Consider the following 5947-nt stretch of genomic DNA (forward strand, 5'->3'; position numbering starts at 1 on the left):
AAATCGTCTCTGATAATGCGTAGAATGTGTTTTTGTGATGATTACCAAATGTACAAAAATTTTTAGCCAAAAACTTGAAGGTCTATTTTAGTAAGTACAGTTTATCAAATAAATATCTATTAGATCAGGGGTCGGAAAACTACGGCCCCAGGCCAAATGCGGCCCGCAAAGTACTTTTTAGCTAAAAGCACGCTTTTTGAAAAGAATATAAAAAATTTTATTTCAGTAAAAACTTACAATCAGGCTCTTAATTTAATAGTTACTCTTAACTAGTGTTATTTTACTGTTTATTTTGTATCATTTTAGTTTAGAATTGTACTTTTCTACTAATTACTATGAGTATTTTTTAACAATTGCAGCCCTCGAAAACTTTTTTGTAAAAAGTGCGGCCTACGAGCATTTTTCATGAAAAAATTGGCCCATAAATTACAAAAGGCTGCCCAACCCTGTATTAGATCAATGTTATGTACTTTTTACTATATAGATAACAATAAAAGTTCTAGACTTAAGTATAAGGAAAATGGTCAGTTCAAAAATTTCTAAAAGCTTAATTTTTGAAAAGCAATTTTAAACAGATCAATGTTATAGATAAATTAGTTTTATTTTTTTTTTGAAAATCTGAGTTTTTTTAAAGCTATTCAAAACTTAATTAAAACTTATTAAAAATTACAGTTTCTGAATTTTGTTTTATTTGATATAAAAATGCAGTGTTAAGTCAGTTTCAAAAAAAAAAGTAATAATTAAATCTTAATTCAATACTTTTTTCTATTTGTATCATCAATGATTTACTACTATTTACTTTATAATTTTTTACATTTAAAAGAGTTGCCATAGAATATGGAAACAACTGGAATTTTATAACTTAGGCATAAAGAAAAATTAAGAGAGTTTTGAATTAACAACTGGTAAAGCCTGAAGTTTTAAACTAAAAAATATATGAAAAAAACATAGATTTTTATTAACTTTACATGTAAAATGATAAAATTTAGATTTATTAACTATTCTTATCTGCACAATAAGTTTTAAATTGTTTAGAATTTTATTTATTTTACAACACATTATACAGTGAATTTTCAATACTATGTAGCATTGAGGATTGTTTTTACCTTAAATTTTTTTAAAAATAAAAGTTGAAAATAATAATTTTAATTTCGAAAATTTGGAAGAAATTCAGAATACCCGGAATTTTTATAAAACTTCTGGCAACCTTGATCTACTCACTTTACTTTAATTTTAAGTATATTTTTGACATGTTATAGTTTAACATTCAAAAAAACAGTTAACATAAAAACAAAACATGTTTTTATGTTTTTTTCCTTATATTTAATTACCTTAGTCACACCATAAAACTTTTAATTATGGTTAAACACAGTGAGCACCACTTTTTTTTTATTGATAGCAATGAATTAAAATGTAGTACTATGACAGAGTTGTCACTCTTTTATTTAAAAAAGCTAACCTATATAACCAAAATCTGGCCTTAGTCAGCCTGAACATAAAAAATGAAAACTTAGTTTTTTACTTTTTATAACATGTATTAAACAAAATTTCAATGAAACTTTTACATTTAAATAAAAATATGAGAAATTTTTTTAGAAAGTTGTTATGAGCCCCTTACATAATAAAATAGAAGTTGTAATGTAAGGAGGTTCAAAACGTTCTCTCATTTGAATACTCTTTAATTGTGACGTCACAATTCATCAAAAACCAGTTGGTACTTCATGTCTATCGGATGCGTAGCAGTTGATTGCTTAAAAGTTAAACTTACCTGACGGGAGTCTTAACAGCGATCAGGCAGGCTGTTGACTCAGGGCGAGGTTTCATCATTGCACATTGGTGGAACTGACCTCTGCGATTGTTCCAAATGTGAACAACTCGGCCGTACAATTTCTCTCACGGGGAACATGCGTTCGCGCAGTCCCTTTTATAAATATGATCAAAACAGAAACCAATTTATTAAATCAATTTTAGTTTTAAAGTTTACGTCGATTTTCTTAAAATATTGTGTGAAAATTAAACAAGTGCCTTTAAATTTTTAATTGGATTGATGGAATATTTAACATGAGACATATATAAAGTAATATAAATCTGATAAAGATTAAAATAATCTGTTTTTTAAAATCATAATAGAAAAATATACAGTCAGTTTTATTTTACTTAAAGTAAAATAAGTTTTTAAACTTATGTTTATTTTGAAGACTATTAGGTTTAATGTAATTAAATATAAAGGTTACTAGTTGAAGCAGTATAAAAAACATTGGTTATATCTTTCAAAAGAAGATGTTACTAGTTTATAACGAAAGATCTAATTTCATTAGCATTAACATATAATTTTAGCGTTTCTTAGTGAGTACTATTTTTTTTTCGCCCGAGGTGATTAATAATTAAAATCTTTTCACACCAAAGTTTTTGCTGGTTTTTATGAATAACAAGCCTAACATGTCATCAAAGATTACTTAAGAGTTCGATAAACAATTAAAAAATGTTAAACTTGAGTTAAAGAAAGTCAGGGTTCTAAAAAATTAGTGAGCTTTTACACTATTAATATTTAGTTTTAAACGCTTGGTTCCTTTAGTTTAGCGAATTAGCTTTGGTTTTATTTAGGAAAAAATTTGAACAAAACGCATTGAAAAAAAACGTTAGTCAACAAAAGTTAAAGGCGAAAAAACAAAAGTGTATTTATTAAACACTTTCTTCGATTTCCGAGCACAATTGTTTGAGACCGATGTTCTCCTTTATGCCGATGATGTCAAGCATTTCTCTGACGTCATACTCAGTGTATGTCATCAGATCCTCGATGAAGTAAATTTTGTCGACAAATTCTTCGAACTGTTCGTTTTCACCGGTGGGGGGCACCGTCGTGCTTGCGTCTGATTGGTCCTCGGGTCGGATTACATGAGTTTCTGTTGCTTCGAAATCAGCAATGATGCGAAAAGTTTCGCACATTTCCTTGAACTGGGTAATGAAAAGTTCGCTGAGCGCGTTCTGTTGGTCATCATTGCCTTTAAATGCTTGTGTTTGTTTTGCAAGAATTGAAAAATTAAAAAGCTCCCATACTTTATAATTAATTTAGTACTTAAATGAAACGAAAGTTGACTGACTATTTAGAAAATATAAACGAGCTTTTTGAAACGATTAATCTAAAAACTGTATATAAAATTAATGATTTAGTGGTATAACTTAAAAAAAATTGATAAATTTTGTTCTATTTTGGAAATAAACCTACAAAAATACAAAATATACTATATTTAAAAAGTTAATACTATCAATTAGTGAGATTTCCAATAAATCAAAGAATTTATAGTAAAACAATTTTTTACTCTAATAAAATTCAATATTCACTTGAACCAGAAGTTTCAGTTCCAGAAGTTGTGTCTGGATGACTGTTTGTTGTTGTAAAGTCTTCAGTTCCAAAAGTTGTGTGTAATTGGCTACTTGATGTTGTTAAACCAACATTTGCAGAAGTTATGTTTGGTTGACTATTTGCTGTTGTTAAATCTACAGTTGCAGAAGTTGTGTTGGATTGAGTATATGTTGTTGTTAAATTTTCACTTTCAAAAGTTGTGTCTTGTGGACTATTTGTTAATGTCAAATTTTCCGTTCCGAAAGTTGTGTTTGGTTGACTATTTGTTGTTGTTAAATCTACAGTTGCAGAAGTTGTGTTTGATTGGCTGTTTGCGATTGTTAAACCAACATTTGCAAAAGTTATGTTTGGTTGAATACTTGTTGTTGTTAAACCAACATTTGCAGAAGTTATGTTTGGTTGAATACTTGTTGTTGTTAAATTTACAGTTGCAGAAGTTATGTTTGGTTGACTATTTGTTGTTGTTAAATCTTCAGTTCCAGAAGTTGTGTTTGATTGGCTGTTTGTTGTTGTTAAATCTACAGTTGCAGAAGATGTGTTTGGTTGAGTATTTGTTGTTAGTAAACCAACATTTGCAGAAGTTATGTTTGGTTGAATACTTGTTGCTGTTAGATCACCAATTGCAGAAGTTATGTTTAGTTGACTATTTGCTGTTGTTAAATCTACAGTTGCAGATGATGTGTTTGATTGGCTGTTTGCTGTTGTTAAATCTACAGTTGCAGAAGATGTGTTTGGTTCAATACTTGTTGTTGATAAATCTACTGTTCCAGAAGTTATGTTAGTTTGAATAATTGCTGTTGTTAAATCTACAGTTCCAGAAGATGTGTTTGGTTGAATATTTGTTGTTGTTAAACCAACATTTTCAGAAGTTATGTTTGGTTGAATACTTGTTGTTGTTAATTCTACAGTTGCAGAAGTTATGTTTGGTTGAGTTTTTGATGTTGTTAAATCTACTGTTCTAGAAGTTATGTTTGTTTGAATAATTGCTGTTGTTAAATCTACAGTTGCAAAAGATGTGTTTGGTTGAATATTTGATGTTGTTAAACCAACATTTGCAGAAGTTATGTTTGGTTGAATATGTGTTGTTGTAAAATCTACAGTTCCAGAAGTTATGTTTAGTTGAACATTTTCTGTTGTTAAGTTTTCAGTTGTAAGAGTTGTGTTTGTTTGAATATTTGCTGTTGTTAAATATAAAATTCCTGAAGTTGTGTTTGGTTGAATATTCTTCGTTGTTAAAATTAAAGTCGCAGAAGTTATGTTTGGTTGAGTATTTGCTGTTGTTATTAAATCTACAATTGCAGAAGTTTTGTTGGAATGAGTATTTGTTGTTGTTAAATTTGCAGTTCTAAAAGTTATTTCTAGTGGACTAATTGTTGTTGTTAAATTTCCGGTTCCAAAGGTTGTGTTTGGTTGACTATTTAGTGATGTTAAGTCTTCAGTTCCAGAAGTTGTGTTTGATTGGCTGTTTGCTGTTGTTAAACCAACATTTGCAGAAGTTATGTTTGGTTGAATACTTGTTGTTGTTAAATCTACACTTGCATAAGTTATGTTTGGTTGACTATTTGCTGTTGTTAAATCTACAAAGCCAGAAGTTATGTTTGGTTGAACATTTTCTGTTGTTAAGTTTTCAGTTGTAAAAGTTGTGTTTATTTGAATCTTTGCTGTTGATAAATCTACATTTTCCGAAGTTATGTTTGGTCGAATATTTGTTGTTGTTGAATCTAAAGTTGCAGAAGTTATGATTGGTTGAGTATTTGTTGTTCTTAAATCTACAACTGCAGAAATTGTGTTGGATTGAGTATTTGTTATTGTTAAATTTGCAGTTGTAAAAGTTGTTTCTTTCGGACTAATTGTTGTTGTGAAACCTTCTGTTCTAAAAGTTGTGTTTGGTTGACTATTTGTTGATGTTAAGTTTTTAGTTCCAGAAGTTGTGTTTGATTGGTTGTTTGCGGTTGTTAAACCAACATTCGCAGAAGTTATGTTTGGTTCAATACTTGTTGTTGTTAAATCTACTGTTCCAGAAGTTATGTTTGTTTGAATAATTGCTGTTGTTAAATCTACAGTTGCAGAAGTTATGTTTGGTTGACTATTTGTTGATGTTAAATCTTCATTTCTAAAGGTTATGTTTGTTTGAATATTTGATGTTGTTAAATCTACAGTTGCAGAAGTAATGTTTGGCTGAATATTCATTGTTCTTAAATCTAGAGTTGCAGAAGTTGTGTTGGATTGAGTATTTGTTGTTGTTGTCAAATTTTCCCTTCCTAAAGTTGTGTTTGGTTTACTATTTGTTGATGTTAAGGCTTCAGTTCCAAAAGTTGTGTTTGATTGGCTGTTTGCTGTTGTTAAACCAACATTTGCAGAAGTTATGTTTGGTTGAATATTTGATGTTGTTAAGTTTTCAGTTGTAAAAATTGTGTTTATTTGAAAATTTGATGTTGTTAAATCTACACTTCCCGAACTTATGTTTGGTTGAAAACTTGTTGTTGTTAAATCTACACTTTCCGAAGTTATGTTTGGTTGAATATTTGTTGTTGTTAAATCTAAAGTTGCAGAAGTTATGTTTGGTTGAGTATTTGTTGTTGT

The 5947-nt window shown here is 29.1% G+C and overlaps 1 non-coding gene across 1 annotated transcript; it reads left to right on the plus strand.

Annotated features, from left to right (window-relative positions):
- The first annotated feature begins 1760 nt into the window (after positions 1–1760).
- On the plus strand, positions 1761–1924 carry LOC145837336 (U1 spliceosomal RNA). The gene has a single exon (XR_014369972.1). It is a non-coding gene; the product is annotated as a U1 spliceosomal RNA (small nuclear RNA).
- The last annotated feature ends 4023 nt before the right edge of the window (positions 1925–5947 follow it).

Source organism: Thalia democratica, chromosome 5, assembly GCF_965202585.1.
Source record: "Thalia democratica chromosome 5, ktThaDemo2.hap1.1, whole genome shotgun sequence".
Taxonomy (NCBI): Eukaryota; Metazoa; Chordata; class Thaliacea; order Salpida; family Salpidae; genus Thalia; species Thalia democratica.